Source organism: Bubalus kerabau, chromosome X (assembly GCF_029407905.1).
Source record: "Bubalus kerabau isolate K-KA32 ecotype Philippines breed swamp buffalo chromosome X, PCC_UOA_SB_1v2, whole genome shotgun sequence".
In the NCBI taxonomy this organism is placed as follows: domain Eukaryota; kingdom Metazoa; phylum Chordata; class Mammalia; order Artiodactyla; family Bovidae; genus Bubalus; species Bubalus kerabau.
The window spans coordinates 10,839,043-10,866,768 of record NC_073647.1 but is presented as its reverse complement, the minus strand read 5'-3'; the positions used below and the strand labels follow the sequence as shown (position 1 = coordinate 10,866,768).

Genomic DNA, 27,726 nt, shown 5'->3' with positions numbered 1-27,726 from the left:
TTTTAAAAATAACCTGTCTGGTAGTTCCAACTTGGGTGTTATCTTTGAATCACATTCTATCATTTGCATTATTTCTTGACAGAAGGTTGAATGTTTTCTATTTATGGGCATTGTTTTTAGGAATGGTAAACAACTATATAAATATCTTTTATTATCAGAAATGGACATTTCATTTTTTATCTAAAGCTGTTTGGTGGGATGTAGGGGGGAATGGAATAGCTCAACCGGAATTCTATCACCTCCACTAGCTTTGTTCGTAGAGATGCTTTCTAAGGCCCACTTGACTTCACATTCCAGGATGTCTGGCTCTAGGTCAGTGATCACAACATCGTGTTTATCTGGGTTGTGAAGATCTTTGTTGTACGGTTCTTCTGTGTATTCTTGCCATCTCTTCTTAATATCTTCTGCTTCTGTTAGGTCCATACCATTTCTGTCCTTTATCGAGCCCATCTTTGCATGAAATGTTCCTTTAGTATCTCTGATTTTCTTGAAGAGATCTCTAGTCTTTCCCATTCTGTTGTTTTCCTCTATGTCTTTGCATTGATCGCTGAAGAAGGCTTTCTTATCTCTTCTTGCTGTTCTTTGGAACTCTGCATTCAGATGTTTATATCTTTATTTTTCTCCTTTGCTTTTCGCTTCTCTTCTTTTCACAGCTACTTGTAAGGCCTCCCCAGACAGCCATTTTGCTTTTTTGCATTTCTTTTCCATGGGGATGGTCTTGATCCCTGTCTCCTGTACAATGCCATGAACCTCATTCCATAGTTCATCAGGCACTCTATCTATCAGATCTAGGCCCTTAAATCTATTTCTCACTTCCACTGTATAATCATATGAACAAAGCTAGTGGAGGTGATAGAATTCCAGTTGAGCTATTCCAAATCCTGAAAGATCATACTGTGAAAGTGCTGCACTCAAATGCCAGCAAATTTGGAAAACTCAGCAGTGGCCACAGGACTGGAAAAGGTCAGTTTTCATTCCAGTCCCAAAGAAAGGCAATGCCAAAGAATGCTCAAACAACCGCACAATTGCACTCATCTCACACACTAGTAAAGTAATGCTCAAAATTCTCCAAGCCAGGCTTCAGCAATACGTGAACCGTGAACTTCCAGATGTTCAAGCTGGTTTTAGAAAAGGCAGAGGAACCAGAGATCAAATTGCCAACATCCGTTGGATCATGGAAAAAGCAATAGAGTTCCAGAAAAACATCTATTTCTGCTTTATTGACTATGCCTAACCCTTTGACTGTGTGGATCACAATAAACTGTGCAAAATTCTGAAAGAGATGGGAATACCAGACCACCTGATCTGCCTCTTGAGAAATTTTTATGCAGGTCAGGAAGCAACAGTTAGAACTGGACATGGAGCAACAGACTGGTTCCAAACAGGAAAAGGAGTATGTCAAGGCTGTATATTGTCACCCTGTTTATTTACCTTATATGCAGAGTACAACATGAGAAATGCTGGACTGGAAGAAGCACAACCTGGAATCAAGATTTCCAGGAGAAATATCAATAATCTCAGATATGCAGATGACACCACCCTTATGGCAGAAAGTGAAGAGGAACTAAAAAGCCTCTTGATGAAAGTGAAAGAGGAGAGTGAAAAAGTTGGCTTAAAGCTCAACATTCAGAAAACGAAGATCATGGCATCTGGTCCCATCACTTCATGGGAAATAGATGGGGAAACAGGGGACACAGTGTCAGATTTTATTTTTTGGGGCTCTAAAATCACTGCAGATGGTATTGCAGCCATGAAATTAAAAGACACTTACTCCTCGGAAGGAAATTTTTAACCAACCTAGATAGCATATTCAAAAGCAGAGACATTACTTTGCCAACAAAGGTCTGTCTAGTCAAGGCTATGGTTTTCCCTGTGGTCATGTATGGATGTGAGAGTTGGACTGTGAAGAAGGCTGAGTGCCAAAGAATTGATGCTTAAGAACTGTGGTGTTGGAGAAGACTCTTGCGAGTCCCTTGGCCTGCAAGGAGATCCAACCAGTCCATTCTGAAGGAGATCAGCCCTGGGATTTCTTTGGAAGGAATGATGCTAAAGCTGAAACTCCAGTACTTTGGCCACCTCATGCGAAGAGTTGACTCATTGGAAAAGTCTCTGATGCTGGGAGGGATTGGGGGCAGGAGGAGAAGGGGACGACAGAGGATGAGATGGCTGGATGGCATCACTGACTCGATGGACGTGGGTCTCAGTGAACTCCAGGAGTTGCTGATAGACAGGGAGGCCTGGTGTGCTGCGATTCATGGGGTTGCAAAGAGTCGGACATGACTGAGCGACTGATCTGATCTGATCTGATCTGATCTGATAGGGGAATGGGATTCCCAGGTGGCTCAGTGGAAAAGAATTCACCTGCAAATGCAGGAGACACATGAGATGTTTTGAGCCCTGGGTCACGCGTGCATGCCTATAGGGGAACAGCTCTGTGCTAGTGCACTGATGGTCTTGCACTTATTTACATAGGCCTCATTGCCAGGGTTTAACTACAGAACTGCTCTAGTTCTTTGCCAGATGCTCTGTGAGTCTTTTGAAACATGAGAGCAAGAAAACCCTTGTGAATAGCTGCTACTAGGCAATTTCCCACTTGCCTCCCTATCTTTTTAGGAGGTTGTTCTGAGACTGTTTTTCATCGACTCCCAGATTGTAATGAGGTATTAAGCTTTCAGTCTTGCCCTCTTCAGGAACAGCTACTATATAAATATAGTATATAAGACAAATTATGTTTGCCATGGCACAGGCTATATCTCATCATTTGTTTTGCAGTCATCTGAACTTTTTGTATTATGATTTTACTGTAACAAGGAAGACAGGGAGCTGGCAGCTTTGACTGCTCTTCAGTTGCTGCATGTAAGTAATAAATTATCTGAATCTAACAAGGGTCATATCTCTTCATTGAAAAAATAAACTTTTCTTGATAATATGTTGGGTCAATATAGTCAGGAATTGAGCTACATTTGGCTTACTTGTTTCTGTCTTTACGTTCAGCAAATCATAGGCATCAAATAACAGTGTACTTCTTGTACCTTGTGTTAAAAGTGAGGACTGGACTTCTGGAGGATTTTCCTCAATGTTCGTGCTCTACCCTCTGTTCCAAAGAAAAGAACTCTCTCCAAGCACTTTTCCCTCCACCTGTAAAAGGAAGCTGGAAGTCTTTTGTTGCTCATTAGTCAATTCTAGTCTTTTCATGGGACAGGGCTTTCTCTGAATTCTCTAGCTCTGGCCCAAGTCCTTAGCATGACCTGAGCATCTCGACTTTGGGAGTCCAAGTTCCTCAGCACTGCTTCCCCACCTGCTTGTGTCAGCTAAACTCTGCTTTATATCTGTGGAAGATTTTGAGTAGGAAAGAATTTCTTCCCCTCTGTCTTGTTTTGGTATAAGATCCTGGATACTGGACCCTCAGGGGCATAAAGCTTTTGTTCATTTCATTTCCCAGAAATAGCATATCTTTTCCTGTGTTCTTGAAGTAGAAATGTTTCCTACCCTTACTTTAGAGAAAGAGTGTTTAGTGGCTATGTTTCTTTCAAAGGAATTGGTCTTTGCTTAAACCCTTTAAACAGGAGTGTTTCTCTGCCCCTCCCAAGTGGCTTTGGGATTTTGGTTTTTATGGGAAAAAGTCCAAGGAAGGAGATGCTGTTTCATGTAGTTCCCAAATGGAATTCAGTTATCTCTTGTATGCCTGTACCACAGAGAGAATGTTCTCTCAGGTCTCCTGCCTTAAGACTTCAGCTCTTTGACAGGCTCAAAAACCATTATTATGTCGTAATTATTCAGCCTTTCCTCAGTATTATTCTCTTGAGATTTTTGTTGTTTTATTTTTTGCACACTAAACAAAAGTGAAGCCCCCATTGGAGAGCTTTGAACAGAGGGGTGACATGATTTGAATTATATTTTAAATAGACAACTCAGGCTGCTACACTGAGTATAAGATAAAGTAGATCAAAGTTGGAAGCCCGGAACACTGTTAAGATGCTACAACATTACTCTTATTTGTCTCAGATCTTCTTATTAGTCAGTATACAAAGAAGAATCTGATGAATGACATAGTTCACATTATGAGACTAGAGATTATATAAGAATCTTTCAAAAAATATGGATTATCATGCTGTTAAGTTTTAAAAGAACCCTCATGTGGGGCCCAAAGAAGGCAGTGGCACCCCACTCCAGTACTCTTGCCTGGAAAATCCCAAGGATGGAGGAACCTGGTAGGCTGCAGTCCATGGGGTAACTAAGAGTCGGACACGACTGAGAGACTTCACTTTCACTTTTCACTTTAATGCACTGGAGAAGGAAATGGCAACCCACTCCAGTGTTCTTGCCTGGAGAATCCCAGGGACGGGGGAGCCTGGTGGGCTGTCGTCTCTGGGGTCGCACAGAGTCGGACACGACTGAAGCGACTTAGCAGCAGCAGCAGCAGCAGCATGTGGGGCCCAATATAAAGATGAATGAATAATATAATAAGCTATGTCTTTGGGGGACAATTATATAAAGAATGTAGAAGGATCTTCCTATTATTATATTTAAAAAATAAAAATCCTTGATTAAGGTTGTGTTCATAAAATTAAAATTAATCTCAGTGAAGGTGATTGTGTATGACCAATGCTTGTATAGTTACCATGTTTCTGTTTCAAGTTTTTTCCCATAGTTCACCTTAGAGTACTGTTTCAGTTAATTTGTTTTCAGTTAGAAGTAAAAACAACCATAAGAATAGCATAGGTCTCACTGGTTTAAAAATAAAGATGCATTATCTACACATATCTTAAATTCTTGAGATAGGTTATGCTTCAAGCAAGGATTGATCTTGCAGGTCAACAGCAAGGGCTATCCCTTTTATTTCTGACTCTTTACTTTTCATTCCATGATGTCACCTTCATCCTAAAACTAACTTGTTCTATATCTAAAGATTATTGCCTATAGCTCCTTGGTTTATAAGCTTCTTAGTTCATATTTAGGGTGTGAGAGAGAACTTCTTTATATGTATCTCCCATTGAAGTACGAGGAAATTTTCTTTTTCAGAAACCCTCAGCAAGTGTTTCTTCAAATATAAATAGTTCAGTGTTTTCATATGTTCATCACTGGGCCAAAAATAATATCTCTAGAGGGAGAGGATACACTAATTGGCTTAAGTCAATTCAGGTCCTCTTAAAGATGTATCTAGAAGTACAGTCAGCCCAACTCAAATCTTGTGACTGCAAAATCCCTGTTAGGATGGGAGAATGAAAGCAATGGAGCAAATAGCAAATGACCAGTACAAGTCTGTAGAGGAAAGGAAGGACTGAACAGTACCTCTCTATAACTTTACTGAAAATTACTTCTCTCAACTGGATGATACATAATTTGGAGGTCATACATTAAAAAAATGAGAACTGACAGGTTATTATTCTGTATTTCTGATTGGAAATAGATTCATTTACTTTAGAGACTTTAGGCATATGTAAGAGCATTGACTTTCTTATGACATATAAAAGCCTATGTGAAAATTCCCCTTCCAGATGGCGGTGCATCAGATTTCCCTGTAGAGAAATAATTCCCAAAATGTATACCATATCCAGATTATCTGTAATATTTAGACAAAAATATTCAAGATTATGAACTGCTTGCAAGACACAGGTCAAGATTAGAAGAAGTAGTAAGGTACATATGAGGAAGGAGGAAGGGTAAAGAGTACAGTGGGAAAGAAAATGATGGCTGGTATATTAGGGAAACCTGGGGAATAAATGATGATATAAGAGCAGGTTCACATCTGTGAATTTTCTTTTCTCATATTAATATTTCATTCCATATTGTCATATGCTTTTTGAGTGGCAGAACTTCAAAATAAATACATGGAAATCATTATGCTCAATTCAAACAACTGAAAAGATGAAATATCCTTAGTACCCACAATAAGATTAATGTGCTTGTGTCTTAGATCAGAGAAGGATTCAGAATTATACACATAATACAAATATGAATGGATTTGTTTTCTTAGAAAATACAGCTATGTTCTTTCTTTTTCTTATTATTTATCTTCTTGTTTTCCTTCTTATTTTCCTGGAAGAGGGATGAAGTTAAAAACTTCTAGAACCTATATCCTAGAGCCATTTGTTGGCTTCTAGGAATAAAAACAGAAAATTAAATAGGAGAAAAAGCAAAAGCATCTGGGATTCCTCCATTTAATAAGTTCCATGGAAAAAAAATCAGGGAGAAATAGGGTATGTAGTGGAAAATCAATCAAGAGCTTAGCCCCATCATATACCCCAGTCCACACTCTATAATTCAGCTTGGCAAATAGAATTTATCATGGACTTGTCATTTTCAGAAACTACTTGGCCTGCAACAAAGCTGCTATCACATATAGGCAGAATAAGAACTGAATATGAAGGGTGGCAGGGAATCTTTCTAGTAACCCTCCCAAGTCCCCCAGTCCACACATCAATATATGAAATACCATATTTAGAGATTTATAAATGCACAATTTATGGCACAAATTCAGGCATGATAGAGTTATTTCATATTAGTGAGAGATACCAGGTTCAGATATTTCCTTGCAGCTACAACTGATGGGTCTCATTTTTAGGGAATTTCAAATACCAACATTCAAGCTCGCCAAAGAAAGAATTTAAGGACACAGATTTATTTTTGTATAATGCTTGAATCTGAAACCTCAGATTTCTTCTATTAGCAACTCCTTTGCTGCATTTAAGTTTACAAAACATTAACTGCTTGAAGTCGTGGCACAGAACAGCATGGTGAGCATTCAGAAATTATGATACAAATTTTAGAATAAGATGAAAGGAGTACCCAGCATCTCAAGTTAATTAATATCAGAGCTCTCATCAATAGGGGTTCCAATGGAATCTGAATCCAAAATAACCTGGGAAGGAAGAAAGAGGAGTCCTCTCCTTTTTTTAGCTGGATGCTTTTTCCAATCAGATTGCTTTCTTGGTTAGAGCCATTTGCACCCATGAATCCCTTCACCACTGTCCTAATCTCAAGGGCCCCAAACTAAGATTTTTGTAGATGAGACTTGTGTCGTGTCTATGGTCTCCTGGATATTTTATGTTCTTTAAAAGATATATCTGTTAAATAGTCATTAATGTGTGGCCAGGGCACTGAAGTTAAGCAGTTGGCTGGCTCCTGTAATTATGAGCTAGAGAGAATTTGATGTCTGTTTCAAACTCTTGGGAAAAGAGGTGCCTTGGGAATTCTTTCAAGGGCTCAGGCAAATGATTAGCATGTATCTGAAGTCCCTTCCCCAGTGGAGCTACATGTTTTCATCTGAAAATAGCAGGTCAATTTCTTACTAATAAATGTATACCTACAAGCAGTACTTTTGATAATCTTCCTTCCTGCCTAGACTCAAATAACGTCATTTTATATTTTGGTCAATTTTCTATAGACCAGAAGAAAATTGAAATGCTTTGCCTCTTATTTTCAGAGCACTTCCATTTCATATTACAGTTTAAATCTTCTGTTTCTTTTCTCCCCCTCCGACAACCTTTTTTTGTTAAGGAGCTCTCTTTCTCTGAATTCTCCCTTCACCCCATTTCCCTCCTCCTTCTTCAATAGAAAGCTAAATGAAGATATTTCAAAGTGCTCTCTAAAGAGGCAGGGAGTGGATTACTCTAGAATAAGGGAATTAATCCAGAGAGTTGAGCACTCTGGCATTCAAAATCCATGTTGTACTCTACAGCAGGCAGTATTATTTAAATCAAATTGTTATCTAAAATAACATGAAGAAAATATAATGCAAAAAAATTATACCATGAAAACATTTGAAATTGCCTTTCCAAAGACATAAGAGCATTTTATTTTCTGAAACATAACACTGATTGGCTGCCATAGGAGCTCTGGAAGCTAAGCAATTAGAACACTCTGGGCTAATGTTCTTGGGTCTGGATAACTGAAATAGAGGAGAAAGCAATGTAGCGTTATCTTTTAAAACAGCTTAAACATCTGATTCCCTAAATGTCAAAAGATTATTGACTTAATAAAAACTTGTCAAGACTTAATATTAATATTTAGGCATTCTACAAGCAAATAATTGAATGCATATTATCACTACTAGAGCTATTCCTTCAAAATATGTTTAAAAGCTGTATATGAATTTTTTAAAGCATGCATTAAAAATATTGATGTTTTAGAGTGTCAGTATGAACCTGAATGCTGTCATTTAAATTCAAGGCAAACCCTCGAACCTCTATATTGAGTGACTTTCTCATTTGGAGTGCAGGAAGGCACTGAAGAGTAAGGCACTTCAAACCAGCTGATTCTTTTTAGCTTTTAAAGAAGTCTGGCCCCCAGAACTCCCATCTTCATTTATAGAGAGCCTCTGATTTTGTCTCCTTTTAGAAAGAGCGCAATAGAAAATAGTATACGTGTGGCCCCACGCACCATTCTCCCTAGTAGAAATACATACTAGGGACATAGGCTCAATGAGATAGAAGTAAGAGGTCTGGCAATTAAACAGACTGACAACCTTGTAGGGTTAGGGATATGGTGGGGCAGAAGTAAGGGGTAGGTTTTTTCTTTCCACCTCCCGTCCTCCTTACAGAAAATAAAACGCTAAGAGACAGAAGTAAGAGGTCTGGCAATTAAACAGACTGACAACCTTGTAGGGTTAGGGATATGGTGGGGCAGAAGTAAGGGGTAGGTTTTTTCTTTCCACCTCCCGTCCTCCTTACAGAAAATAAAACGCTAAGTCAACAGATGTAGGCATCTGCCTAAGCATAGGATTTGGACAGAATCTATGATCCTTCCAGGAGAAACATGGGGACCATCATTTCTAGCCTCATAATTTTCCAGGTGGGAAAACGGAGATTTAGAGAGATAAAGGGACTTGTCCAAGGTTTCCCATAAAGCATCAGAAACAGGGCTAGGATTTAAGTCTCTGCACATCCCCCCCACCCCAAGGCTCACAACCTGATCTATAGCCTTTCAGTTCAGTTCAGTTCTGTCGCACAGTCATGTCCGACTCTTTGCGACCCCAGGAATCGCAGCACACCAGGCCTCCCTGTCCATCACCAACTCCTGGAGATGACATAGACTCACATCCATCGAGTCGGTGATGCCATGCAGCCATCTCATCCTCTGTCGTCCCCTTTTCCTCCTGCCTTCAATCCCTCCCAGCATCAGGGTATTTTCCAGTGAGTCAACTCTTCACATGAGGTGGCCAAAATATTGGAGTTTCAGCCTCAGCATCAGTCCTTCCAATGAACACCTAGGACTAGTCTCCTTTAGGATGGACTGGTTGGATCTCCTTGCAGTCCAAGGGACTCTCAAGAGTCTTCTCCAACACCACAGTTCAAAAGCATCAATTCTTTGGCGCTCAGCTTTCTTCACAGTCCAACTCTCACATCCATACATGACTACTGGAAAAACCATAGCCTTGACTAGACGGACCTTTGTTGGCAAAGTAATGTCTCTGCTTTTGAATATGCTATCTAGGTTGGTCATAACTTTTCTTCCAAGGAGTCAGCATCTTTTAATTTCATGGCTGCAGTCACCATCTGCAGTGACTTTGGAGCCCCCCCAAAATAAAGTCTGACACTGTTTCCACTGTTTCCCCATTTATTTCCCATGAAGTAATGGGACCAGATGCCATGATCTTCATTTTCTGAATGTTGTAGCCTTTAGGATTCTATAAATAGGACTCAATCCTGCCTAGGTAAAGGAAAATGTCCAACAAGTCCAAAATAGACATTGTTGGTCTTCTGCTATGGCTCACATTCTTTGCAGTTTTGCACTGAGTCACCAAAGCCATCTCTTGGGTCTCAAAGGCCAAACCATTAATGTACATCTGTTTTTTGTTGACAGACCCCGTTCAGTGTCAAGAACACTGGAATGGCTGTGGGGATGATGCTGACCTAGACAACATATTTCTAATCGAGCGTAAAGTGGAAAAACCAGGTTAACAGCTTGTGGATGAATCCATTTGCCTGTTTAGATAGCAAAATGGGCATTCTTCCATATGGAGGATGTAGGATAAAGTGGTAAGTGGAAAAGTTTTTCCCAAGTTGCTGTTACAGGCCCTGCACACTCAAAATGAGTGCTTTAAATACAGCAACAATATGGCACTATTGTACGGTAAAAATCATCTTAGTAGGAGATGCAAGCCCTATTTTAAAATACACCCTAAATAGTCCATTTACTCCAACAAATGGCAGCTGATTGGGCTGTGCTGTAATTGGCTACAGCATTGAAGAGCTGCTTTGCCTATTATTTAAATTTCCAGTGAAGAAATAGCTAGTTCCTTCGTCTCTACTCGACTCATTTTTCTTTCAGGACCACAGATGTGTCTTGGCCATAGCACAGTTCCAGAGAAGGAAATAAGTGAGGGAGTTTAGGAAAGGCAGCGTTGCTGCAGCATTCGCAGTCATGACAACCAAGCCGCCTCTGCAAATGGTTTAGGCCCACCTTCTCTCCAGGCATCTGCTTAGCAGCTCAAGGAACTTAGCTGACAGTGGGAATAATTTGCAAACTACAGCCCTGCACTGTCAGGCTAGATAAACACCCTCTTCCTCCCCATTCTCCTTGCCCAGGTGGCCATTGCGGGTGGCCTGAGGTAGGATGTATGCAAATTAAATGAAGTCAGCTATCTCAGAACACCTGTTCAGTGACTGGCTTTGTATTGGCCTTTGTGGGAAGGTATAATCCCATAATTACATGGGGGAAAGTTAGAAAGGCAAAGTTATAATACAATTCAAATAGCAAGTTCTATTTTCTCTGTTATAGTTCACAGGCATCAGAGATTAGATATATCCAAAATGATCTTCCTTCCCACACCTATTCCTCTTCCTCTTGTCCTCACATATGGAGAAATGAACCTGCCATTGAGCTATTTTCCCATATGCGAAACCAAGATGTGTTGTCTTGTCCCCTTTTCTCATTTCCCCATCCAACTTCCTTACTATGGAGTTTAACTTGATTCCTAAATATCAAATATATCCCCTCACTTTCATTCCTACTAACACAATTTTCAGTCAGTTCAGTTGCTTAGTCATGTCCAACTCTTTGCGACCCCATGAATTGTAGAACGCCAGACCTCCCTGTCCATCACCAACTCCTGGAGTGTACCCAAACTCATGTGCATTGAGTCGGTGATGCCATGCAGCCATCTCATCCTCTTGTCATCCTCTTTTCCTCCTGCCCTCAATCCTTCCCAGCATCAGGGTATTTTCCAGTGAGTCAACTGTTTGCATGAGGTGGCCAAAGTATTGGAGTTTCAGCCTCAGCATCAGTCCTTCCAATGAACACCTAGGACTGGTCTCCTTTAGGATGGACTGGTTGGATCTCCTTGCAGTCCAAGGGGACTCGCAAGAGTCTTCTCCAGCACCACAGTTCAAAAGCATCAATTCTTCGGTGCTCAGCTTTCTTCACAGTTCAACTCTCACATCCATACATGACCACTAGAAAAACCATAGCCTTGACTAGATGGACTTTTGTTGGCAAAGTAATGTCTCTGCTTTTGAATATGCTATCTAGGTTGGTCATAACTTTCCTTCCAAGGAGTAAGTGTCTTTTAATTTCAGGGCTGCAGTCACCATCTGCAGTGATTTTGGAGCCCAGAAAAATAAAGTCTGACACTGTTTCCACTGTTTCCCCACCTATTTCCCATGAAGTGATGGGACCGGATGCAATGATCTTCGTTTTCTGAATGTTGAGCTTTAAGCCAACTTTTTCACTCTCCACTTTCACTTTCATCAAGAGGCTTTTTAGTTCCTCTTCACTTTGTGTCATAAGGGTGGTGTCATCTGCATATCTGAAGTTATTGATATTTCTCCCGGCAATCTTGATTCCAGCTTGTGCTTCATCCAGCCCAGCGTTTCTCATGATGTACTCTACATATAAGTTAAATATGCAGGGTGACCATATATAGCCTTGACGTACTCCTTTTCCTATTTGGAACCAGTCTGTTCCATGTCCAGTTCTAACTGTTGCTTCCTGACCTGCATATAGGTTTCCCAAGAGGCAGGTCAGGTAGTCTGGTATTCCCATCTCTTTCAGAATTTTCCACAGTTTATTGTGATCCACACAGTCAAAGGCTTTGGCATAGTCAATAAAGCAAAAATAGATGTTTTTCTGGAACTCTTGCTTTTTCGATGATCCAGCGGATGTTGGCAATTTGATCTCTGGTTCTTCTGCCTTTTCTAAAACCAGCTTGAACATCTGGAGGTTCATGATTCACATATTGCTGAAGCCTGGCTTGGAGAATTTTGAGCATTACTTTACTAGCGTGTGAGATGAGTGCAATTGTGCAGTAGTTTGAGCATTCTTTGACATTGCCTTTCTTTGGGATTGGAATGAAAACTGACCTTTTCCAGTCCTGTGGCCACTGCTGAGTTTTCCAAATTTGCTGGCATATTGAGTGCAGCACTTTCACAGCAGCATCTTTTAGGATTTGAAATAGCTCAACTGGAATTCCATCACCTCCACTAGCTTTGTTCGTAGTGGTGCTTTCTAAGGCCCACTAGACTTCACATTCCAGGATGTCTGGCTCTAGGTGAGTGATCACACCATCATGATTATCTGGGTCATGAAGATCTTTTTTGTACAGTTCTTCTGTGTATTCTTGCCATCTCTTCTTAATATCTTCTGTTTCTGTTAGCTTCATACCATTTCTGTCCTTTATCGAGCCCATCTTTGTATGAAATGTTCCCTTGGTATCTCTAATTTTCTTGAAGAGATCTCTAGGTCGTGGTGGAGAGGTCTGACTGAATGTGGTCCACTGTAGAAAAGGGAATGGCAAACCACTTCAGTATTCTTGCCTTGAGAACCCCATGAACAGTATGAAAAGGCAAAATGATAGGATACTGAAAGAGGAACTCCCCAGGTCGGTAGCTGCCCAGTATGCTACAGGAGATCAGTGGAGAAATAACTCCAGAAAGAATGAAGGGATGGAGCCAAAGCAAGAACAATACCCAGTTGTGGATGTGACTGGTGATAGAAGCAAGGTCCGATGCTGTGAAGAGGAATATTGCATAGGTACCTGGAATGTTAGGTCGATGAATCAAGGCAAATTGGAAGTGGCCAAACAGGAGATGGTAAGAGTGAATGTCAACATTTTAGGAATCAGTGAACTAAAACAGACTGGAATGGGTGAATTTAACTCAGATGGCCATTATATCTATTACTTTGTGCAGGAATCCCTTAGAAGAAATGGAGTAGCCATCATGGTCAATGAAAGAGTCCGAAATGCAGTACTTGGATGCAATCTCAAAAACAACAGAATGATCTCTGTTCATTTCCAAGGAAAACCATTCAGTATCATGGTGATCCAAGCCTATGCCCCAACCAGTAACACTGAAGAATCTGAAGTTGAACAGTTCCATGAAGACCTACAAGACCTTTTAGAACTAACACCCAAAAAAGATGTCCTTTTCATTATAGGGGACTGGAATGCAAAAGTAGGAAGTCAAGAAACACCTGGAATAACAGGAAAATTTGGCCTTGGAGTATAGAATGAAGCAGCGCAAAAGCTAATAGAGTTTTGCCACGAGAATACACTTGTCATAACAAGCACCCTCTTCTAACAACACAAGAGAAGACTCTACATATGGACATCACCAGATGGTAAACACTGAAATCAGATTGATTATATTCTTTGCAGCCAAAGATGGAGAAGCTCTATACAGTCAGGAAAAATAAGACCGGGAGCTGAGTGTGGCTCAGATCTGAACTCCTTATTGCCAAATTCAGACTTAAATTGAAGAAAGTAGGGAAAACCACTAGACCATTCAGGTATGACCTAAATCAATTATACAGTGGAAGTGAGAAATAGATTTAAGGGACTGGATCTGATAGACAGAGTACCTGTTGAACTATGGATGGAGGTTCATGACATTGTACAGGAGACAGGGATCAAGACCATCCCCATGGAAAAGAAATGCAAAAAAGCAAAATGGCTCTCTGAGGAGCCCTTACAAATAGTAGTGAGAAGAAGAGAAGTGAAAAGCAAAGGAGAAAAGGAGAATTAAATCCATTTGAATGCAGAGTTCCGAAGAATACCAAGGAGAGATATGAAAGCCCTCCTCAGCGATCAATGCAAAGAAATAGAGGAAAACAACACAATTTTAGTTATTACTAATTTTTCAGTAATGATAGGACAATGGCCTCCAATTACACTCCTTGCTGCTGTTCTTCTCTCCCTAATTCACTTTTCTCACTGTTTCCAAACTGAACTTTTTATAAAACATGATCTAAAATTTGATCTGATCATTTCTCTACTTGAAATCCTTCAGTGATGACCTATAACTTTCAGGGAAAATATAAGCTTTGAGTACAGCATATAAATCACACTGTGACCTGACTTTTGCCTATCTCATTAAAATATCCATCATGTTTCATGTATTATTATAAATAATTCTTATCTATCAAAAAGATCTCTAATCAATTAATGTAGACTCTAAAAGTAACAAAATATATATTTGAAAATATTCTATTTGGGGTTGTTTAGTGATACAGATAGGTCTTCCTTTCTGAATTCCTTTCTGTTGTTGTTTAGCTTCTATGCTGTGTCTAACTCTTTGCAACCCCATGGTTGCATGTAGGCCAGAATATGACCTACATTGGTTAATGATTCATGTGCACTAGAAAAGAAGTATATGCCATTGCTGCTTTGTCAGTTTTTCTCTAAAAAAAACAACTTGATTGAGAGTTCTGTTCCGTTCAGTCTCTCAGTCATGTCCGACTCTTTGTAACTTCATGGACTGCAGCATGCCAGGCTTCCCTGTCCATCACCAACTCCCAAAGCTTGATCAAACTCAAGTCCATCGAGTCAGAGATGCCATCCAACTGTCTCATCCTCTGTTGCCCCCTTCTCCTCCTGCTTTTAGTCTTTCCCAGCATCAGGGTCTTTTCCAATGAGTTGGCTCTTTGCATCAGGTGGCCAAAGTATTGGAATTTCAGCTTCAGCATCAGTCCTTCCAAAGAATATTCAGGACTGATTTCCTTTATGATTGACTGATTTCATCTCCTTGCAGTCCAAGGGACCCTAAAGAGTCTTCTCCAACACCATAGTTCAAAAGGCTGTTGAATTACCTAGAAATAACAGAATCTGGTGGGTCTGAAAGATTAGTACCCTAACAAGTTGATAAGATGTGCCCTCTTAGAGGAGAGAATTCTAGAAGTTCAGCTAGATGAATTCACAGAGGTGACTTGTCTGAAACTTCTATTCTCCATCTCCCTTTCCCCTTGGATTTACCATGGTACATTTTCCTTCTGGTAAACTGAACATATTGGCAGTGTATTTAGTTCAATGTATATTAATTGAAGACCTACTCTGTTCTAGGCTTTGGACTAAACCTGTGGATAAAACAGGAAGTCAAAGAGCCATGGCAATTATATTCTGGTGTGCACGGATGGGAGTTGGACGGGACAAATGTTAATCAAATTTTCACAAAAGTTGAATGTAAAATTTTAATAGTGACCAGTGACATGTGCTTCAAAATAAATTATCAATAGCAGAGGATGCTACTCAGAGTAGTCAGGGAAATCTCTGAGAAGACATCAGATAAACTGAGACCAGTTAGATTTTAAAAAGCCAGTAATGCAAAGAGTTGAGAGATGAACATGTCAGTGATATATGGAGAGACTTTGCAAGTCCCTGAAATATATTGGATGCTTGTTGTTCTAAGAATGGAGGAGTTTTTAATGTGGCTGGAACTTGACAAGTAGGAGGGTGAGAGGCTGAGTAAGTGTAGTAGTGGGAGAGGTGAAATTAATTTGGGTAGGTAAATAAGGGCCAGAACATGCAGGGACCTAAAGATGAAGAGGAGAAATTTAGGTTTCTTTGAAATAGAAATGACTAGTCTTCGAATGATTGCAATCATGAGAGCACAATAAGGTAAGTTCAAAAACTATCCGTGACTACAGAGCAAATGGAGCAGTGAGACCAGTTCAGAAACTATCACAGTAGTAGTTAAGATGAAAAATGATAGTGTCCTAGATTAGAATGATAGTGGTGGAGGAGAGCCATGGATAAATTCTGGATATATTTTGGAGTAAAAACCCTGATGCTGTGAAAGATTGAGGGCAGGAGGAGAAATGGGCAACAGAGGATGAGATGGTTGTATGGCATCACCAACTCAATGGACATAAGTTTGAGCAAATTCAGGGATATGGTGAAGGACAGGGAACCCTGGCATACTGCAGTCCATGGGTTCACTAAGAGTCAGACACACCTTAGCAACTGAACAACAAAAACAAAAATCCCCTTGACTTACTAATGGACTGCTGCTGCTGCTGCTGCTACTGCTAAGTTGCTTCAGTCATGTCCGACACTGTGCGACCCCAGAGATGGAAGCCCACCAGGCTCCCCTGTCCCTGGGATTCTCCAGGCCAGAACACTGGAGTGGGTTGCCATTTCCTTCTCCAATGCATGAAAGTGAAAAGTGAAAGTGATGTTGCTCAGTCGTTTCCGACCCCATGGACTGCAGCCCACCAGGCTCCTCCGTCCATGGGATTTTCCAGGCAAGAGTACTGGAGTGGGGTGCCATTGCCTTCTCCGTACTAATGGACTAGATGTTTGGTAATAATCTATGGCACTCAGATTTCTGGTATTAGCAATTGCATAGTAGTGGCAGGGACAGGTTGTAGGGAGGTAAATATCAAGAGTGGCGCTTTGAACTTATTTCTGTTACATAATCCAGGAAGTTGCTCTATTTGTGGCTAATGATGTGGGAATGTTACCTGGCCCTTTCCAGATTCTTGGACAAGAATACCGTGGAAATGAATATTGCTTCCACAAGACTCTTAGGCAAGCAAAGCTTTCTATTAGAAGAGTTTGTGCACCAGGGAGAAGGCAGAAAAAAGTGCCAGCTCTCTAGTAGAAGGGGCAAGTTGCTTTTCCAACAAAAGGGAGGGTTTGTCTCATGATCACTGATAATTTCCAGAAATCAGCAAACTTCTTTGATCAACAGCAGATGGCTCCATGATGGCTGTCAGGAAGTGCTTCTGTGACAGAAAAAGAATGCATGACAATTTTATGCAAGAAAACACAGGAACAGATGAGGTTAAAATTTATAGTTGAGCTGCTTGGCTTGTAGCAACTAAGTATACTCATTAGTGTAACAGAGTGTGCCTGCATGCTCAGTCACTTTAGTCGTGTCTGACTCTTTGTGATCCCATGGACTGTAGCCTGCCGGGCTCCTCTGTCCATGGGATTTCTCAGGCAAGAATACTGGAGAGGGTTCCATTTCCTACTCCAGGGATCTTCCCAATCCAGGAATCTAACCTGGATCTCCAGTGTCTCCTGCATTGCAGGTGGGTTCATTACCACTTGAGCCACCTGGAGTTAAAGTTATTATTATTATTATTTTTTAATTCGTGCAAGCCTGGTTTTTGTCTCTGGGACTCAGGTCCCTGGGGCCTTTGATTTTTTAATTTGCAAGGCCTGTTTTGCCCAAGGCCATTCCCTGGTCCTTTTCCAGAATGGCTGTGCTCTTATTTTCCTGTCTCAAGAAGAATGGACTGTAGGGGACCAAGAGAAATAATAGTTCAAGTGCGAAGCTGTGACAGTAGCTTAAGGGAGAGGGAATATTTGGCTTGGGTTAGTATAACTCAGTAATAGATTTCAAAATAACTTTAATTTGACAGTAAAGTTTGAAAGTCACCTTAAGTTGTCTTTTATTGTAGGTACCATCCCCAGTGGCAATTAGGTATTTGATTTGAGGCCTGTGAGTTCCCTTGACTTCCCACCACCCCCCCCACTCCCCACCTTTGTGCATGGACAGGAAGCCTTGGTAATTTGACTTGGTAATTGGGTGCTATCAGGGATCATTGGTATGTATCTCTAGTATTATCTCATTGTTGAAAAGTCACTGCACAGGTATCTAGTCAAACTTCCCAGCAGATACTATCCTTTATGAACCCCTGGATTCCTAGCTTAAACCGAAATAAGGTGTATCTCCAGAAAAAACATACTTTACAAGATGAATCAATGTAGGAGACATAAGAGATCCAGGTTTGATCCCTGGGTCATGAAGATCCCCTGGAGGAGGGCATGGCAACCCAGTCCAGTATTCTTGCCTGAGAAATTCCATGGACAGAAGATCTCTGGCAGGCTACAGTCCTTGGGGTCTCAAGCGTCAGACACGACTTGGCAACTAAACTACCAACCTTAAGAAAAATGAAGCTGGATTATTTTTTCCCTGAATCTTTATGCAAACTACCACTTTTGGATAAAATAAAAGCAATATGGGGGAAAACAAAGGTGAAAGGAGAGTAAGCTTGAAATATAGTACTAACACATGTTAACAATTGATACCTGCTAAGAAAAATGTGGCCCAGTGGTTTTCTAAGACATACTAGACTGTGTGGAGAGATGAGCATATATGAGAATTTCCCAAGCCCAACTTCTTAATGTCGTAGCAGATTTATCTCATTATATTAGACGTTATTTTGTGTGATGATTCTGTAGTTGAACTACATGTGTTTTTGTTTGTATATGTGTGAGTTACAAAAGGCATCTTGTCTGATATTTTTGCAAAGTCATTTTCTAGACTACACATCAGCTATTTTGTCACCAGCTGGGTTGTCTTTTGCTTGATAGTAAGGGTCTTGAAAAGGCAAGTGAGTGCATTTCAAGTTTTCTTATTAGTTCCAATGCCAGTTGTGAATCATCTCATCAAGGCTTTGGACTTTAATAGCCCAATTTTCAGAGAAGGCAATGGCACCCCACTCCAGTACTCTTGCCTGGAAAATCCCATGGATGGAGGAGCCTGGTAGGCTGCAGTCCATGGGGTCTCTAGGAGCCAGACACGACTGAGCGACTTCACTTTCACTTTTCACTTTCATGCATTGGAGAAGGAAATGGCAACCCACTCCAGTGTTCTGGCCTGGAGAATCCCAGGGACAGGGGAGCCTGGTGGGCTGCTGTCTATGGGGTCGCACAGAGTTGGACACGACTGAAGCGTCTTAGCAGCAGCAGCAGCAGCCCAATTTTAGTGCTTGTTCACACTTCAGTACCCAAGTATCACCAGTGACATTATTACAGTGCACGTTTATTAAACTATGTTTTACATCACATTGAGTAATTCTCTTATGGAAACTTCCTCTGAATATTCTTAAATTTTGATTTGAGCTTCAGAATTTTGATCAATAGATAAGTAATAATCTCTCTTTTCTGTTTATGAGAATTAAATATCAGAAATTGCAGGATGCATTAGCAAGCAAGAGCCCCTATTCAGTAGTGACTATTCTGTCCATTATCTCCACAAGGGTTTTATTTCGTTTGCATATTATTTCATTATAAATACATCATGTATGTTTCATTAAATAGCACATATATTTTACCTTATTTCTGAAGGAAAGTTGTCAGCTGTATTACTCATTTAGATAAACATTAGAAAATATTCAGTTAGATAGCCAGATCTTTTGCCTACCTGACATCTACCATCTAGTTAGGTAGAAATGTCAGGAAAATGTCAGACTGCATATAAAGTGTTGTTTTAGTTGCTCAGTTGTGTCCAACTCTTCACAACCTCATAGACTGAAACCTGCCAGGCTCCTCTGTCTATGGGATTTCCCAGGGAAGAATACTGGAGTGGGTTGCCATTTCCTTCTCCAGGGGATCTACCTGACCCCAGGATTGAACCCACATCTCCTGCCTTGCAGGTGGATTCTTTACCACTGAGCCACCTGAGAAGCCCATAGAAAGGGTGCTACTGGTTAATTGAATATTCTGGTGATCTGATGGTTAGAAATATGAACAAAAGTGTGTTTTACCTGTTTTTAGTGAATATTTTTCAAAAGTATCAAAGTCTGTTGTATTCCTTTAGTAAGTAAAGTCTCATAACCACTAAATCTTTGTTGATTAAGGATCTTGCAGGACAAGAGGCTCATATTCTAGAAATTCTGGCTTAAACAAGGCATGCAACATGATCTTTAATTTTACAATGTGCCTCTTTTCTTCTAAAAGAAGAGACATTTACCTAAGCGGCTCAGTTGTTAGAGTTCTTATTAATTGAAATAATACTGTAATGTTTTGTTCAACTATAGGGGTTAAAAATATGGATTCTTAACTAAGTCAATTCCTTGACCTGCTGCATCCTAGATGTGATGTCGTGTATCTATCTTAACCCTTGGGCCCCTCATTTTCTGTTTTCTCTTCTGTCAAATGAGAATGATAACAGTACCTAATGCTCAAAGGTGTTGTGGAGATCAAATGGATCATTACACATGTAGTGCTTAGGTCAGTATGGGTAGATAGTAAATGGTCAAATAATTTTATTTGTAATAATTGCCCCAGCTGTTTGCCATTTTATGCACGTAAACATAGTTCTAGGGTTAGGGGTGTTGCCAAAGGATCCTCTTATCTACTCATTTTTTGGTAATTTTTTTTTAAAAGTCCCTTAAGACATCTCATACTACTCCATATGGTATCTCCTGAACTTGCTAGTGAACAGAAAAAATCTGTCTTCCTTCCTTCCTCCCTCCCTCCCATCCTTCCTTCCTCCTGATAAAGTGAAAGATAACCTCAAGGATGGAACACCTGTGTGTGTCAGGAAACTCAACATTAGACTCAGGAAAAGTCACTTATTTGCAGCAGAAATAGTACAGCAAATATATTTCTATGCAAGTGTAATAATGTTCAAGTCTGGGCTCTACCTGGTGGCTCAGACAGTAAAGAATTGCCCTACAATGTGGGAGACCTGGGTTCTATCCCTGGATTGGGAAGATCCCCTGGAGAAGGAAATGGCAACCCACTCCAGTACTCTTGCCTAGAAGATTTCATGGACAGAGGAGCCTGGTGGGCTAGAGTCCATGGGATCACAAAGAATCAGACATGACTGAGCGACTTCACTTTCCTTTTCTTTCTGGGCTGCACTCATAGGAGAAAAAGAGGTGTTTTGGGGCAAAGAGTTATAGGGAAGAAACAGAATCTTAAGAGCAAAGACAGCTTTGAGCATAGATAGAATGAACATGTCTAAATAGAGTAAGTCTAAAGTAAAAAAAAAAAATGCTCTCATCTATATTCTCCCCTGCCTAACCTCATATATTACAAAAATCTGCTATGTTTTATTTTCCCACTCTCTAACTCTAAACAAGTATTTGATTCTCTGGGAAAAGTTATTTAAATATTAGATACTTGTTTGTTAATCTATGGCACTCACAGAGTCCAGAAGAGATGAAGCACTGGATGGAAAAATTTCCCTGGCGGGGCGGGGCGGGGGGTGGGGATTAGCATGTGTTGACTGTTCACTATGGCTCATGACTTTGTCTCAACTCATGAACTTCACATACAACTCCCCGAATCATTATCTCTATATTATAATGAAGAAATTGAGGCCCAGATAAATCAAGTATATCACCCAAAACCACATTGCCATTAAGTCAAAGAAGAGAGTTGAACCTAAGATAACCTGAGATTTTTTTCCATGTCTGAATTGGGACGAAGTATCTAAGAGCATTGCAGATGGGTAAATGAAGCAAATAATGGAGTGGAGATAAACCCAAGGAGGAAAATAAATCCTCCAGTATTATATCCATAGCTCCAATATCATTAAAATTAGTTCATGGATGTCATTCAGTGTTACATATGTAAGAGGAGACAGAGTATCAGAGTATCTAGTCTGTTCAGGTAACGTTCATTGAGCTGTTACCAGGCAATGTGCTTAAAGCTAAGAATAAAAAGATAAATAGGTCTATTTCCATGCCACAATTACATAATCTTGATTACTGTAGGTTTATAAAACATCTGGAAATTAGGTAATGTTATTTTGTTCTTTTTCAAATTGGTTTGTTATCCTATATCTTTCATGTTTCTGTATAAAGTTGAGAATGAGTTTGTCAGTTTCTTGTTGGGATTTTGATTTTGATCACACTGAATTTACACATTGATTTGAGGAGAATTGACATTTTAACAATGTTAAGTCATCCATTCATTCACATCTTCTTTATCTCAGCAATGTTTTGTACTTTTACGTGTACAATAATTCCATGTCAAATCTATACCTAATTATTTCATGTGTTTAGTGTTATTACAAATAGGACGTTTCCAGTTTCACTTTCCTATTTTTAATCATTAGTATACAGAAATATAGTTGACTTTTTAATATTGATCTTGTATCCTACAAATATACTAAACTCACTTATTAGTTCTAGAAGCTTTCGTGTAGGACACAAAGGTTGTCTGCATTGATGATCATGTTATATGAGAATGAGGATAATTTTACTTCTTGCTTTGCAGTCTTTATCTTTTTCATTGTATGCTCTAGAACATTCAATACACTGTTGAATAGAAGTGTTGTAAGCCAACATATTTGCTGTATTCCTAGTCTTAAATGAAAAGCATTCAGTCTTTCACAAATAAGTGTGATGGATGTTAGCTGCATGTTTTCGTAGGTGATCTTTATTAGGTTGAAGAAGTTCCCATTTATTCTTGGTTTTGTTGAGAGTATTTTATCAGGAGTAGATGGTTTTTGACAAATTTTGTTTATGGGTGTATTGAGGTAATCATGTTTTTTCCCTGTTAATATAGTGAATTATACTGATTGGTTTTGAATGTTAAGCCAACCTAGCATTATTGTACTAACTGTACTGTACAAGGTTCTCTAGAGTATGTCATGTTACTCTTTTAAAATATTTTTTCATCAAATTTACTAACTTAAAAAATATTTTTGCATTTGTATTCATGAGGATTATTGGTCTATAGTTTTCTGGTAATGTTTTTACCTGATTTTGGTTTTAGGGTATTTCTGGCTTCATAGAATGAGTTGGGAGATATTTTTTCCTCTTTTATTACTTGGAAGAGTTTCTATAAAACTGATGTTATATCTTTTAAAAATATTTGGTAGAATTCACAACTGAAGCCATGTAGGGCTTGGGATTTTTCTTGTCAGAAGATTTTTAACTATAAATTCAATTTCATTAATAGATATGAGGCTATTCAGATTTTCTATTTTTTTCATGAGTTATCATTTCTGGCTTTTATTTTTCAAGGAATTCATCCATTTTATCTAAAATTTAAAGTTTATTGCCATATAGTTCTTCATAATATTTTCTTATTATTTTACTATCTGCAAAATCTATAGTCATGTCACCTCTCTCATTACTGGTTATTTGTGTTCTTTCTTTTTTCTGATTACTTTGCTAGATGGTTATCAGTTTTATTGATCTCAAAACATCCAAGTTCAGTTTCATGGATTTTCTTCATTTCTGTTTTCTAATTCATTGATTTCTTTATCTTTATTTTCTTTGGTTTACTTGGGGGTTAATTTGCTCTTTTTTGTTGTTGTTAGGTTAAGGTGGAATCTAATATCATTGATTTGGGATCTTTTCTGTTATATGTGTTTAATGCTAAATTTTTTCCTCTGAATATTGTTTTGTCTTTTATAGAATATTTGTACCTTATACAAATACATTTTTCTGGTCATTAGTTGGGGATCTGAAAAGGTCCTTCTCAAGTGGCATGCATACAGTAGTTTTGCAAAGGGAACACAAAACCACAGGCTAAATACTAGAAATATTTTTAATCTTTGATTTTATTAATAATAATTTTAAAAAATATTTTAAAATTATAAGAAATTGAAATGTCATGTAGATATAAAGCCACTTTGTTCCTGTTCATCCAGATTCACTAGAGGTTCAATTTCATTGTTCTTTATTTCCTTAAATACTTGGCTGAAAATTTGTGACAAGCACTGAACTATATACTCTAATATATATGGAGAGAGAGAAAGAGAGAGTAGTTTTAGAGCCCAGGAGAGGAAGTATGCATGGAACAACCAGAGAAGACTTCACAGGGTGATAATATGAGATATGTATTGGAGGATTAATAGGAGTTCACTGAGGCTAAATAGTATAAAGATGCATTTTGCTGGAAAAGCTTTGAGAGAATTTTTATCACCTCAGAGGATCACTGCAACCTGTGGGAGAATTTAGGTTTATAATCAGGACTAATGTAGATTAAAGCCAATGAGGCAGAATAATCCCTGCTCTAAGCTTAAGAATATGGAGTAATAACAGAACTGTGGAGGAAATGTGGCGAGATTCTACTTAATATGTCATCATTGAAATCCCTTACTTAAACCTGTGCCTCAGGACTTATACATGGCTCCTAATTTGTGAAGCATCACATTGTATCTGATTTTTTAGAGAGTGCTGAACTTGACTGAAATTGTCCTCGCTGAAAGATGTTAGGAGTAGAAAAGTTGATGAAAGTAATTATAAATGCTATGTCTTCACTTCAACAGAAAACACTAATATCCATTCAAATAGTCATATATATATATAGTCTGAATTCCAGCTTGGTATGTTCTATATTTTTTAAAAGATTGTCTAAATTTCCCCTCACAATGTCCAGAAAAATAACAGTTTTCATGGTAACACACAATGCATTTGAGAAGGTAGATGACTGATAAATACTTGGGCTGACAGAACCATTTTCTTTCATCTTCAACTGGACTGAGAAATAACAATAGAAGTAAAACCTTGTAATACATGGTAATTTCTTTGAAAGAGGCAAAGTATTTAGGCCAAGATTTTTAATCGGTTACAGAGGTAGGGATAAGAAATATGAGAACACAGATCAAGAATAGTGAGTGATCTATGATTGGCTCATGGATTTCTTTTTTTCAGTTTTACAAATCAGCTTTATGGAAATTGGCAAGATACAATCTTTTTACCCCAAGCCTTCAATGGAAAGTTTAGCAATTGAAACTTGATATAATATGTGCTATCTTAATGGATTATGGTCTATGAAGTTTCTGAAGTTTGAGCCATTTAAAGTACTTCTGGATTTTCCACCAGGCCTCACCCCCTGCACCACTAGCAGTAGCTACTGCTTTGTCGGAAGAGCTTTGAGTCCCCTTTGGGAGGTTTTTGTTGGAAGTTATATTAAAAGGATCCCTATGCATTGGAGAAGGAAATGGCAACCCATTCCAGTACTCTTGCCTAGAAAATCCCATGGATGGAGGAGCCTGGTGTCCATGGGATCGCAAAGAGTCAGACACGACTGAGCGACTTCACTATGCATTGCAAATTACTCAGCAAAGTAAAGAAGTGACACTCTTGTGATTTCTATTCTAGAATATGCACCACCAATATTTACTGTGGCAGAGGATTCTGTGTAAAAGATATATTTTGATAGGTGATGGCTGTGAGAGACTCAATGAGAAACTTTCATTGTTCCCCAAATGACCTCCAACCTGCTTAATAACAATTTGCTTTCTATGTTACTAGACCCTGTCGTCTTTAGGTAAACAGCTCTATACTCACTGGAGCGAAGTCGAAGAAAAAAATAGAGACTATTAAACAATTTTCTAGGCTAAGTAGGAAAGTCAATATAGTAGCTGGTATAGTTAGACATTTCTGGTTCTGCATGGAATATTTCATAAGTTTGTTGCTTTGGGTTTTCTCTAGGTTTGCATCCAAGCTGTGAGGGAAGAGGAAAATACATGCTGATCAATGATTTGTCTGTAGACTTCAAGCCATATCTGCGGAACTTTTTTAAGTAAGTAATTTCCAGAATTCAGTTTCAAAGATAACTGAATTCTTTTTTGTGTTAATACACTTTGGTTTACTTTGTGTGCTGCTTTGTTATTATGAAAGAAAACTATCCTATTGGTATAGAGTTCCTTTTACTGTGCTAGCTTCTGAAGTTTGGAGAAGGGTTTATTGCTTTTTCTAGACAACAGTAAAATTCTACTATCTTGCTTCTACCTGCAAAATTGTAGAAAAAAATTACTACACATAGACATTCAGGCTATGAAAGTCAGCCAGACCTTAGCAAGATATATATGCCCATCAGGACAATCCATTGGTTTTTCAAGACAAGGAGATTCACTCACTCTCATCTTCTTTTGAAGAGGGAAAAGAAAATAACTCACTTAGCCAGTTTTGCACACAAAGGAGAAAACTTTCCACCAGTCCAATCACTTTGAAATGAGAAATAACTCTTGTTACCCATGGATGACACATGTCAAATCCAAAAGAATTTGAAGAGAATACTAAGGTCCCTAGGATTGGCATTTTAGGGGAATGCACAAGTCTAGGGGTAGAAGGAAGAGGAAAAGAAACACAGTAGAAACAGTTGGAGAATATGTGTGAAAGGTTGTCTATAATAATAAGAACTATATGATAGAGTTGTTATGAAGATTAAATGGGTTAATATATTTCAAGTGTTTATAACAGTTTCTGGTACATAGAATACTTTTTTTAAAAGTTTGCCCTCAGTAGTATTAATATATTTAATGCTGTGTTAAGTGTTGGGGAATAAGAAGAGATAAGAAATCAATACTGCCTTTAAGGAATTGAGAGACTGCAGAAGAAGTTAGAAAAGCAAACAGAAGGGGGTGGGACTAAACCTACCTGATGGCCCAGGAAGTCTTCACAGAGGAGTTAATATTTTGAAATAAGCCTTAAAGGGTTAGGATTTTGCCAGTAGGGAAAAAGATTTAAAGGTGTTTGAACTTAAGGAGACAGAATGAGAAGAGGCACAGACATGCCAGTGAATGGTTAAAAGTTCTAAAGTGTATGGCTCATATTCAGGCTACTGAAGAGAGAGGATCTGATTATTTGACAGATTCACTAGTCCCTGTCCAATATATAATGCTTCTATTGAATAGTTTCTGTGCCCAATAAGGTATCTTTCCCTTTTGTCCAAGGACAAATTGATTTCTGATCTGTTCTAAATGGTTTGTTCAGTGTGGTTAAGGTCAGAAGACAAAAAGCCTGGCAAATTGTATGTAAAGTATCACTTTTTATGTGTCACTTTGGGTATGGTTGGTATTTACAGCATCATGGCCTATCTATTGCACATATCCCTATAGCTGGAGTCCCTGATGTCTTCCCCCACATCCTGTGTCTTGTTTGCGTCAACCTTGGCAGCTCTGACTATGGTGAGAATAACTATGGTTATTGATCTTAATAACCTCAACCCACCAGCTTGTGGCGGCCAGGATTTGTTTGTTATCTATATGCTTTACATTCCTTGTCTTGCACTGGAATTGCCCTGGGGGAGTCATACTTATTCTTTGCCCTCTAGTAACTCACTCAAGTTTACTGAGTATGAAATAATGCACCAGAATCATGGCATTGCTGTCTACCATCTTTGTTTTATTTGCTATACAGCTGCTGTGACTTACTGTTTATATTAGGCAATGGCACCCCACTCTAGTACTCTTGCCTGGAAAATCCCATGGCTGGAGGAGCCTTGTAGGCTGCAGTCCATGGGGTCTCTAGGAGTCAGACAGGACTGAGAGACTTCACTTTCACTTTTCACTTTCATGTATTGGAGAAGGAAATGGCAACTCACTCCAGTATTTTTGCCTGGAGAATCCCAGGGACAGGGGAGCCTGGTGGGCTGCTGGCTATGGGGTCGCACAGAGTCGGACACGACTGAAGCAATTTAGCAGCAGCAACAGCAGCAATACCAAACCTTAACCAAATCAGAGCCGGTTCTCCCATCTTCTTATGCCTAATGTGCACTCATATGAACCAAGTTCCCTTCCCATAGTTCTTATACCACTAAACTACAGATGCCCCCACCTTCTCTAATGACAAAAATGGTAAAGTTCCAGCTGGCTATGTGGTTTAGGTCATCTGAATTATTATCACAGAAGAGCTATAGTCAGATTAATCTATTTTCCTAAGAAATGCTAAAGAAATAGTCATAAGTCATATTAAAAAGGGTATGTACACTAATCATTATTAGAAAAAAATAAGTGAAATGATTATGACTTGCATTCAACAAATGCTAGCAGTTTTTCAATACTTTGCTCTATAGTATCTTTTAAT

At 39.1% G+C, this 27,726-nt stretch overlaps 1 long non-coding RNA gene across 1 annotated transcript in view; it reads left to right on the top strand.

Annotated features, from left to right (window-relative positions):
- Positions 1–27,726, top strand: part of LOC129638947 (uncharacterized) — a 279,599-nt gene that overhangs the window by 118,976 nt on the left and 132,897 nt on the right. Inside the window, exon 3 of the long non-coding RNA XR_008708102.1 lies at positions 25,351–25,441. This is a non-coding gene — a long non-coding RNA (uncharacterized LOC129638947). The remainder of the gene's footprint in view (positions 1–25,350; positions 25,442–27,726) is intronic.